Here is a 12294-nt window from a genome sequence, read left to right on the forward strand (position 1 = left end):
TACATTCAAAATCTGAGTAGCTGCAAATATGAGTGTGGGAAACAGCAGCGATTCTATCCCGTGACTTTCATCGTGATATCCTAGTGCCCCCCAGAGTCTGACTAATAAAATCACTGAGACCAAGATCCAACAGCTGGGCTGTCTTCCCTGAGATAGATGGAAATTCTTCATGACATAGAGCTTTGTCCTTGATGTCTCTTGCTAAATTTAATTCTAAATTGGGCCTTGGCCTTCCTCATTGCATCCCTGCACCCTCTGTCAGTGTTCTGTGTTCCACCCAAGTGCTCTGTCCATTCTTACACATCACATACGCTTTCTTCTTCTGTTAAAGTTTTCCCAAGAGTTCCTTGCCCATCCACGCAGGTCTCCTGTTCAACTTATTTCTCGAAGGCATACACCAACCCTGAGTTTGGAGGAAGTTGTGCTTGAATATTAGCCAACTCTCCTGGGCTCCGTTTCCCTCTGGAGCCCTGGCCCAGGGGATTCCTCCAATTAGGTCCTTAAAGAGGTGAAATGAGCACTCTGGAAATCCACTGTTGTGGTCCTACTTTTTGCCCTGCTTCCTCCTTGCAGGATCTTGAACTCCAGCATCTCTTGGTCACTGCAGCCGAGACTGCCCTCAACCTTCACGTTTCCAACTAGACCCCCTCTGTGTGTACCAGGTCCAGCAGCACCCCTCTCCTTGTTGGCTCACCTACCACCTGCTTCAAGAAGTTATCCGCAATGTTCTGCAGTAACCTCTTGGACCATTTGTTCTGAGCTGTGCTATCTCCCCAGCACATCTCAGGGTGGTTAAAGTCCCCCATAAAAACCAGGGCTTGCAAACGTGAGGCAACCTGCAGCTGCCTGTGGAAGGCCTCGTGTACTTCCTCTTCCTGATCCAGGGGCCTGTAGGAAACACCCACCACAATGTCACCCCTGTTGGCCTGCCCTTCAATCCTCACCCACAGGCTCTCGACTCGCACCGCATCTCCTCCTCTGCAGAACTGCACAGCTTCCAGTTGCTCACTCATGTAAAGAGCAACTGTACCACCGCACCTTCCTGGCCTGTCCTTCCTGAAAAGCACAAAGCCGCCCATGGCCACATTCCAGTCATGAGAGCTGTCCCACCATGTCTCAGTGATCGCAACGAGATCATAACCTTGCAGCCACACGCTCACCTCCAGTTCCCCTTGGTTATTCCCCATGCTGCATGCGTTTACATAGAGGCATTTGAGCTGGGCTCCCAATGCAGCTGTCTTTCTGGATGGGGCAACTATAACTTGTCCATGTGGGCCTACGATAGCTCTCCTGTTAGGCTCTGTTCCCTCTCTAGGCTCTGGAAACCTTTGTCAGCAGGTGTGAGGGGGATGGCATGTCATCCTGTACCTTATTGCCAGCATCCCTGATGGGATCCCCTTCCCCATCGAATCTAGTTTAAAGCCCGATCAATGAGCCCTGCCAGCTCATGACCAACGACCCTCTTCCCTCTTTAGGAAAGATGAATCCTGTCCAATGCCAGCAAGCCTGGAGCCAGGTAAGGCTTCCTGTCACCAGAGAACCCAAAATATTGGCAGTGACACCAGCCATGGAGCCATGGGTTAATGTACAGTGTCCTTCTGTTCCTGGCAGTACTGAGGAGAATGGAGGAGATGACTTGCGCGCCTGAGTTCCTAATCATCCCTCCCAGTTCTTTGAAGTCCCTTTTGATTGCTCTCAGGCTACGTGTTGCCACTTCTCCTGCCACATTTCTGCTTGGTAAGGGGCCCCTTGCTGCCCACTTGCTCTGTGTTTGCCTCTGAGTGCTCCTGGCATTGGTGAGCAGCACCACGGGCTGGGACTGCGCCCCCAGGCTTGCTGCACGGGCCAAGGGGCTGCACAGCAAAGGGATTGCTGCTTTGCTTCCCTGAATCCCAAGGCTGTATTCCCATGCACCTGCTTCCCCTCAGTTACTGCAGCTTTACCTGCCCAGCAGCTGTTTAACAAGGAAGGTTGCCTGCTGCTCAGAATGTATTTTATGAACATGAGGACACTTCCCCTGCTACATCCAGCTAACTTTCTCATTACGCTTTATAGCAAACATTATTGTCTAGAAAAAAAAAAAGCAGTCTTTATCTGTTCCCAAGATAGAACATAAAACAAACATCCAAGGCTCTGTAATGCCAAGGCATTTATAGGATGCTTTTCAGAAACTGTACTTGACTTCAATCATCTCAAATCTTTTTTGTAATTACAAAGCCGTTTTATGTTACTTTGAAACAGATTCTAAAGCTATTCTGTGGCCATGCTGAAAATGTGTGAAATTTACACAAACACTGATTTCGGTCCTATCTTTTTTTTTTTTTTTTACTGCATTGATAATCTTTAGGTAGGAAAAGGGGTCTTTCCAGAACCCAAGTTACTCTTGAACATCTCGTCATGACTGCTATAAAAGGCATTAAAAATCCACCAAATGTGAAGTTTTAATACCAGATGGAGCCATTATCATTTAGTTTTGACTTTCCCTGTGGCACAGGCCATACTGTTTCACAGAGGACTCCTATGTCAAGGTGAGCAGCAGAGATTTACTAGACCATGAAGTTTTTTTTACTGGCTCTGAGCTTTAGGCAGCCATCTGCAGGGCATGACAGGGTGCTTCTCTTGCTGAATAGGAGAAAGGTCTTTACTCTTTTGTCAAATTGAGGTAATGGTGGAAAAAAGATTGAAAACCACCAAACAGACCACACACTTTAAGAATCTTTGGGGCTTGGATCAGCACGCTTGTCTATTGCTATGACATTACTTTCTCCATGCTGACGTGTGAGGAACATGATCAGCTTTATAAAAGTAATCACTTCCCAACTTTAATGTAGCACTAATAATAAGTAGGTTCTGTTTGGCTGCAAAATAAAATTGACAAAGCGCCAATCCTTTACGTACCAGCCACTGCCTATTGCAGGCGAGTCAAAGCTGTGTTTGGAGACAGCCACGTTAAGCGCAAACCCATCACGGTGCGTAGGGACAGCAGGGAGCAATGTGCAGGCATTGAAAGAGAGACATCATCAGTCTGTATGCTGCCAGAGAGGAAAAGCCCGTAACAGGGGAGAGCAGAGATCTGCTTCTGCATGTGCTGTGGTCACAGTGCAAGGCACAACGTGAAGCTGGCATTTAACAAATTGTCAAATGTTATTACATAGCGTAGTTGGAAATAAAACCGACTTCTCATAACCAGTGATACGATACAGTAATCATTCAAAAGCAGAGGAATGGACTGTAAACCACTGCGATCTGGTTCTAATTTGAAGTTGGTGGAATTTACATCCCCCAAGCATCTTTTCTGGCCCACAAGGAAATGAGCAGGCTTTGTGCTCTCTGTGTTTACGGGAATAGCAGCTGCCTAGCTGTTTCCTCACCCCAGTCTCATCAACACTGGCTTTCATGTTATTAGTTCTCAAGATTGCTCTCACAATGATTCAGCCTTTAATATGTGGTTATTGTGCTTTTTATAAGTGAATGGAAAAAAAAATGAGAGAGGTTAGGTATTCTTCTTCTAAATGAATTCCTTAGCAGGAGGAAACATTCAATGATGCCCCTTTCTGTGAATGTGGTCTGACAGATCCATGCGTTTTCTGGGTTCTGTTACCCTGCTGAGAATTTTTAACAGATTTTGAGGCCAGACCACATCTCCCTTTATAGCCAAGGATAAGTCAATTAGATAAACATGACCACAGAATCTCACATTTCTGGATGTCATCTCAGTGCACAGAGAGAGGCGTGTGTTGTCCCCTGTCCCATGGGAGAATCAATGCTGGGGCTGTTAAACATCTATGCTGGCCCAAGAGGGGTACAAAATGCCAAGGAGAATATTGATGAATGATAAATGGACTTTTTAAATTATTATTATTATTTTACTACAAGTCTGTTATTCTCATATTTTTAATTTCTTTTATACCAAAAGAAGATATGATTTTGCTGATGGTATCTGCCTACTGACATAACTAATTACTTAATCAAGGGCTTCTGGCTTCTGTTTGTAGATAACTGAGATATTAGGAGATCAGATTAATGCCCTTAGAAACACAGCAAGACCTGAGAAATCCATAAAGATATATTTAGTAGTAAACATTATTCCATAATAACTTGTCAATTACAATGTTCTTTCAGGTATCTAATACTTGAGTTGAAATCGGCTCCAGCTGGGGGAAGGATCCATTTTCTGTGCTTGCATACGTGGCTGGAAAGAAAATGTCTTTTCTAAACAATTTTTCTCATGCTTGCTACGTTTCTTGGGTTTGAGTTGTATTTAGTTAGCATCAAGGTGGCTTTGCACAGGGCTAGCAGGTTTTTGATGGGTGTTACCAGCATTGCTATAGGCATAAATGGATGTTTTCTGGATTGGTAAGGGATGTCATAGGAAATATTCGTAAGTAAACCTCTGATACTGGTTCAGAGAGTCATGGAGTAACTTAGGCTGGCTGGGACCCATGCAGGTCCTCTGGTCCTCCTGCCTCCTGCCCGAAAGCAGGGCTAAATCACATCAAAACTTCATAAATATAGGTGTTATGGTCGGGTCAGCCTTGAGACAAGAAGGCTGAGAGGGGGTCTTATCAGTGTTTCCAAGTATCTTAAGTGTGGGAAAAAGAGGGATGTGGCCAACCTCTTTTCAGTGGTTTGTGGGGACAGGGCAAGGGGCAATGGCCACAAGATGGAGCCCAGGAAGTTCCACATCAACATGTGAAAGGACTTCATGATGAGGGTGAGGGAGCACTGGGACAGGCTGCCCAGGGAGGTTGTGGAGTCTCCTTCTCTGGAGATATTCAAGGCCTGTCTGGATGCCTACCTGGGCAGCCTGCTGTAGGGAACCTGCTTTGGCAGGGGGTTGGACCTGATGAGCTCTGGAGGTCCCTTCCAACCCCTACAATTCTGTAGTTCTGTGATAATAGACAGCGACTTACAAGCCCCTCACAGTTCTACATAATGTTTAATTTCCATGTAATTTCTGTGTACTTCAATGCTCTGTTTAATTATGGAAAACTGCACATATGCAGATGTTCTAGATTGTTCCTGCCATTGAGATACTGGACCTTCCCACCATTGTTGCTGTTTTAAACAGCATTGATCCTTTAACAGAGGGGTATTTACCCATGTTCACAGCACATTTCACTCATTTCTGCATCTGGGAACCAGATCCTTGATTTCTTGTATAACGGCATCCCCAGGAGCAAAGGCCCAGCTCCTCCTCCTGTAAGAGACTTAGGCCAGGGTGGCTGCCCCTCCAGGTAGGAATCCGTAGTGTTAACCCCACAGAAATGAGGTGGGGCCTCATCCATTTAAGACCTCCACAGAAAGCAGTTGGCAGAATATGCTACAAGCTCACCATCAGCATCTGTTATAAATGAAGCTCGTTGTCTGCTGTGTCTCATGTGTACATCCAGGGCAGTGTATTGATTTGCTTTATTATCAGTTCTATCATTCTGTTGTATCTTACCAGTCAGCAATACAAAGCCATAGTTTCAGCGACAGAGAACCTCCCGGTCTGCCTTGTCTCTTGTTTCAGTTGGAAGCTTGCTCAAGGAGGACTAATGAAAATTATACCTATTTATCCACCAAAGCTATGAGAGGATACATTATGATTCCCAAAGTGCCGGGTTACTGTACTGTGACAAATAGAATAGTTTCCTAAGTACCCTTGAGTGAGAACAAGTATGCATAAAAGGAAACTAATATTGGAGATTTTTTTTTTCAGCCATTTTGTTGCCAATCGAAGGAGTTATAAATAAAGCTCAAATATCTGTCTGATGGGGGGGGGGAGGAGGTAAAAGCTGATAAAGCAAGGGGGGCTAGATCCTATTGGGTTTGAAGTGAGCAGAGAAATTAATGAGATTTGAACACAGTGAATGGCTTTTAAGACTTATTTCTACAGCTGCTCGTCTTGGCTTTGTACAGCTGTGGAGCCCTCAAGAGGAATGTGTGCTGCTGCTTGGGCCTACCATGACCACCAGAGCCCTGCCACGGCTTACACTCGCCAGGTCTGGGTTACCTTATGTGCTAGGGGTGGCAGCACACATGGCAGCACCAGCCTGGTGCCGCAGCACACGGCAGGGCTGCTCCCTGCTATAGGGCAGGGACAGTGCAAGGCCAGCTGTACCACTGGGGCACCAAGGGTTTCCCAGGAGAAAGGCACTGTAATATTTACACAGCATTCGTAACTATTACTAGTGTCATTGACCACTAGGCTTAGAGGCAGGAGGCTTGCAAGTACCAGTGCATGAGGAGATTTCGGAAAGAAGGCACTTTGTTCCACCTCTACAAAACCCAGTAGCTGGACATAGAAGTACAGTGAGGGACGTCACTCGCACACTTTCACAATGAGAGAAATTAGTGATTTATTTAGGGCTGAAGTACTCCAGACACTTCAGATCAAGATGCACTAGATGTTCAGCTAGATCAAGATCACAGAACCACAGAATTGTAGGGGTTGGAAGGGACCGCCAGAGAGCATTGGGTCCAACCGCCCTGCCAAAGCAGGTTGCCTACAGCCGGCTGCCCAGGGAGGCGTCCAGACAGGCCTTGAGTATCTCCAGAGACTCCACAACCTGCCTGGGCAGCCTGTCCCAGTGCTCCCTCACCCTCACCATAAAGAAGTTCTTTCCACTGGAATTGTGTCTATTGCTGAGGATTGTGTTTCAAGTAACAAACACACCAAGCAGAAAGCATCCAAAAACCACAGTAAGTCTAATGCTAAGAATGATCCTTCCTAGGATCAGACTTATAGAAAACATGGTCTCTAAGGAAAGATTAAACATTGGATTAATGGACTAAATGTCAAGAGAAGGTAGAACCAAAGGTCAGAGGAGTGCCCCTGCTGAAGAAATATCCCTGCTTTTTTACTCCGTGAGTCTGCAAAGAATTCACCTATATGAGAAGAGACAAAAAGCCTGGGAACAAGGTCTCTGTTAGGTAAGATCTCCTTTCCCTGCCTTTCACCTGCATGGAACTGTGTTGATGAGTGACTCTGACATGTGGCTTGTTGTTTTTTTCCTTAGTAACAAAGAGAAATTAGGCCTCAGTTCCTTCGGTGACGACTGTACAGAGTTTTGAAATGAAACCAACAGTTTGTGGCTGAACCTCACTGATAAGAAGTTATTAAAAATAGTAATGATGTCCTCATCACAGCAATGAGAAGATAAATTGTATGTTGAATGGCAAAGCATGGTATTGCATATTTCATGTTCTAATGACTCAAGAGTTCATTGTGATAAATGTTATTAAAATAAGCACCAAGGGAATTAAATGTGATGCTCTGCTACCTGTGCTGAGATCTCTTCGACTCACCTAAACCTTGCTGCACTGCCCTCTTTGCAGAGGCACACTTCAGTACCACTTTTAAAGAAAGAGAAAAGGCAAAAAAGTAAATAATTTGTGATGAAAGGCTGCACAATTAGCAAAGGGAAAAGAGAAGTTGCCTTGAAGCTTTCCCAGTGCCTGTAAAAAATGAGCTTTAGGTTTTACAGAGGTGGCATTATTTTTAAATGTCAGACCTGGACTTCATTTCCCCTTTTAATATAAATGTCAGTGGCATTTTGCTGGGAAATCTTTTTTGTTTCACCTTCTGCTTTGATAAATTCAGACTGGCTTTCAATCTTACCATCTACCTTTGTATATTAATAACTCTGTTGACCAGAGTTCTGCATCAGGCTTTTTCCAGAAGCCATGAATAAAACACAAGGGGCAGCCCAGGCATATTCTAGATCAGCAGTAAGGCTTAGCAGGAAGCAGAGAAGTGGTGCAGGGACAGGGAGGAAACAAAATACAACAAAAACAGACATCCATAACAAAGGCAGAGAGCTTGATTAGCAGTTGGGCCACTGGTTGAATTTATGAAAAGTGAGTGTATTACTTGCTGGGGAGGTAAAACCAAAGGAAGAGCACTTCTAGACTTAGTAGGGAAAGAAGCTATGGGTGACAGAGTACCCCAGGGAAAAGAAATAATCAGAAACCGGTGAATACTCTACGCTGCTCTTAAGTGAGCTAGTTCTTAGAAAGCTACATAAGCTTTGAAAGAAATACATGATGGTGTAAGAAGGCTATCGCAGATTTTCAGTGTATTCAGACACCTCAAGGTGTTCCACTGTGTGCTGTCAGGACCTTTTGGACATATAAAATCTCTATTTTTGTATCTTATAGTCTCCTGTGTATTTCTCTCCTGAGAAGTCATCATGAATCCAGCTGCATAAAGACACTGCAGGGTTTGCCTTGCAACATAAGCAGAACAGCCCTGACCTTTATTCTGTCACACAGATGTAAGTGCATGTGGTATTCCTAGGGCTATGGTGTCAATAGCTGTCTGGTGCAGAAATCACTACTGATGATGACTGGGTCTTCAAGACAGACACAATGAAATACCTCCTTTTTTCTATTGTCTGAATTAAAATTACTTTACAAACTGCTAATGTGCTTAGTTGTTCAGTGTCCACTTTCAACCTAAAGGTTCCGTTGGCATGTTCCCTGTCCTCATATTATGTTTATTGCAATTTCACCTCCTTGAAGATGGAACAAAGGCTTTGTGCTCCTTTGGGGAAACAGGAGCCAAAGGCAGACTGCCAATGCCTGCTGAACAAAGTCTGCCTGAGGGGGCAGGCTCAGCTCTAGGGCTACAGCTGAGCTGCCTTTCAGCCAGGCCTAAGTGCATGGGCAAACTGAGATTCATCTTGTGTCCTCACTGAGTAGATGTTTGCATTTGTTCAGACAAGTGAAAAGACAGGCCTGTGACATGTTGGTGTGGGTTAAGGGGAATAATCTCTCTCTTCTATCCCATCTCTTCCTCTGTACATCCTTTCCCGTTTTTGTAGCAGCATCATGTTAGGCCAACAAGTCTACCGTGCATTTTTTTTGGAAAGGTTCCTGGGTATCAAAACAACTAGGATTTATATGTAGCAAATCTACCCTGGTGCTCTTGGAGTCCTAGAACTGAGTCAAGACATGCACTAGGTTTGGTTTTCAGCCTGCCCTCTGTTTATTATCCTAAGGAAAGGACATGTATGGTGAGTAGCATTGCCAGTGCGATCTGAACCAGGACAGTTAGCAACAAAAAGCATGTGCTGTGTCTTCAGGCAGCCTTTAATTCAGCTCCTGCAGGCCCCTGAACGGACTGTGACACCAGAACACCTCACTGTGTTCAGAGTGCACATCACATCAGGTGCCAGCGAGTTTAGTGAGCTGTATGCTGAGCTTTACAAACAAGTGTAAAGACTGGATGGAAGGTGACAAGCAAAGACACATCCCACAGAGCAGATTGACACTCGTGGTCATTTTGACGTGGCACAAATAGATAAGGCTAAGACTGGAACAAATTAGTATGGCTGTAATACTCTTAATTATGAAAACTCACTTTTTAGTGGAGCAGTTAAGACATGAGAATAACTCGGGTTTTAAAGCACAATTCATTAAAATAAATTAAGACAGTGATGGTTACAATTTGTATGTTGTGATGTGCAGTTGTTTGTTTTAGGACCAGATTCTGATACTTGCATTAAGTAAAACAATTCCTGGAAGATGTCCAGTGTGAGGTTCAGTGGGATACTTTCATATTAAGCTACCAACAAATGAGAGAGACAAAGTTTGTTAATTAAGGCATGTTCTTGATGGGAAGTACTGGTGTTTGCTGATAAGGGTAGTTAAACTTCAGAACTTTTGTAGCGGTGATAAAAGCTAAAAACAGTACACAAGCAGGGATTTTGTTCTCAGATTCATGTGATAGGGCCAGTTGCCAAACTCCTTGCAAGAGTGGTGCGGGCAAGGTGTGAAACAAAGGCCAGGTCTGAGCTGGCAGAAATCCCAATTCACGTGCAGTCTTTGAATGTGTTGAATAAAGAGCAGCTAAAAGAAATTGCTTGCTGTAATCCAAACCCAACTGAAAGGCTGCTCAGATTGAAATGTAACTACTTCCTAGAGCCAGGTTTTGAAAGTGTCTGTTGCTGTTAATTCATTGTCTTTAAATATTTATTTAATAACTGTCTTCATTGCCTTTGAAAAAAACTTTGATCTCATGAGATGAGAATATAACTGGCAACATAAAAATAGAAAAGCTTATGATGTTTTTATTAATACAAGTTTACTCAATAACTCTGAAGGCTTTTCTTCAGTCCAGGAAGCAAATGCAATGCCAGTGCAGCTGTCTCCCATTTCGCTATTGATACTTTTTCCTCTCTGTATCACTGTATTTTCCACGATTGCTAAAAACTGGAATTTCTGTCTGTCCCACGTCCATCTCCTCTCCCTGCATCTCCTTTCAGTGGAGATTGGGACAGTCTGCGCTGGGTCCCCTGCAGTGGAACCCAGCAGAGCATGGAGTCATTTCAGAGCCTCTTGCCAGGTCAGAGCTGAGTGTTTTGGGTGTGAGGGAGCAGAGGTTGTGCCAGCCCTGGTCTCATTTCGCGATCCCACTGTGCCACCTGGAGCCGCCTCCCCGTGCAGGAACAGGGCTCCTGCTGCAGTGGGCCTGACGCTGCCACAGGGTGGGATGTAAATTTGTTAGATACGGTGGGTGAGGTTCTCATGTTGCATGGAGTTTGGCAAAGAAACTTCTGGTAAAGGTTAAAAGGGAGAGTGAGGGATATAGAGACAAGAGGAAGGTGTTGAGCAGGTCATTGGTGGACTTGAGCCCCAGATATATGTGAGGAAACACCAACAGCAAGTTGGGGATTAATCTCAGACACTGCCCAGGCCTGCCCCTGCTATAGATACATAAAAATAACAGGAAGAGTCCAGGCAATAGTAATTTCTTCACACCCTTCCAAACACAGGAGCCGCATGGCCATAGCCCCATCCCTGGGAACAGGGACCAGAGGTGTTCAGGACGCTGGTGAGGCATTGCATGCCAGGCTGCAAGCTCCCTGTTTGGGCTGCCTGTGGCTGTGCGTCACTGCCTGACATGTTCCAGGGCTAACTGAGCCGTATTTTATTTCCCTTTTGAAAGGAAAGCTCTGCTTCCCTTCCCGTTCTTTGCATCTATCCCCATATCCAGGCCTGGGTCAGGTCCTGAGGTACAAGGAGCCTTCTGCTGCTCCGTGACTTTCATTTTGAAAGGGGGAAGGAGAGGGGCAGAAAAGGAAGAACCTTACCTCAGAGGAGGAAATTTGCCTCCAAGGATCTTCCATGCTAAGGCTGAATACTTTATAAAATTTAACTTTCCAGTCGGTTTTCTGGGAGGCGGTGAGTGAATCACAATTAGCTCTGCCGCAGGCTACGAGGGCTCAGCGGCTGAGTCACAACAGACCAAAGGGAGTGATACATCAGGAAGAAAATCAGCGTTGGTCAGCCCTGAGTGCTACGGCTGAGGAGCTCCATTAAACAGCTGCCAAGGACCATTCCCTCTCCATGACGTTCTTCCATTTTGCTACATTAGTTATGGTTTCTGCCAGTGACCTCTCTTGACTCAAGGGATTCTTTTGTGAGAAATTTCTTTAAGTTTCACATTGTGATTCTACTCATATTCTGTCAGAGGTTAGCTCTACATTTGACTGAATTGCTTTAAATAAAAGTAGGTCTGGAAAATTAAGCCCTCATTTGCTAAGCTTCTGTCAGCGAATAAATTGGTAAGCGATGCTAGGAAAGGGACAAACCTTTTTGTGGGAGCCATGATGCTGGGAGAGAGGTGTCAGGGCTCACACATGATTCAAAAAAGTTAATGGCTGTAAATAGAAAGGATAATCAATCTCTAAAACAGCTGAGGATATCTTAACACACACTGTGTTTAAATTCCTTAAAAAAAGAAGCTTCTACAAAGCAGTAAAGAGTGGTAGAAAATCTGGGGAGAGGCATTTACTAAAAGTACTGGGACAGCTCAGAAATTCGTTAAAAATGAAGTAACTATTGGTGTTAGTGGATCAACTAGAGATGTGCACTGAATGAACTTGCTCTCTCATTTCCCATGTATGCTTCCCTGTTCTGGAGTTAGGGAGAGGTGCAGTGTGTTGGCTTCTGTGGTGTCCAGTTAACGATGCCCCTTACCTTCAATAAACTGCAGTTTTAGTTTTACAAGAACAGCCTTGCATGCAGTTCCACTATCCCATGGATATGCGAACAATAGCTCCCGTTCCATGTCTCTCCCTACAATTTACTTCGATAGCTTGGCAAGAAGTGATCTTATATTAGTATGTAACAGTTTGGGATCGCTCAAGGACACAAGGAAGAGGCCAAAAATCAGTGACATTCATAATCCATTCCTCTTTCGGCTCAACAAGCAGTTTGGTTTTGTTTGCTCCTACATCTAACAGACTGTGAAACTACAATTTGCCCTTGTTTATAGGGCAAATACAGAAGTTAATATTATTG

The 12294-nt window shown here is 44.6% G+C and overlaps 1 protein-coding gene across 1 annotated transcript in view; it reads left to right on the forward strand.

The window, feature by feature from the left end:
• Positions 1-12294, forward strand: part of OTOS (otospiralin) — a 475301-nt gene that overhangs the window by 432498 nt on the left and 30509 nt on the right. The window lies entirely within an intron of this gene.

Source organism: Anas acuta, chromosome 9 (genome assembly GCF_963932015.1).
Source record: "Anas acuta chromosome 9, bAnaAcu1.1, whole genome shotgun sequence".
In the NCBI taxonomy this organism is placed as follows: domain Eukaryota; kingdom Metazoa; phylum Chordata; class Aves; order Anseriformes; family Anatidae; genus Anas; species Anas acuta.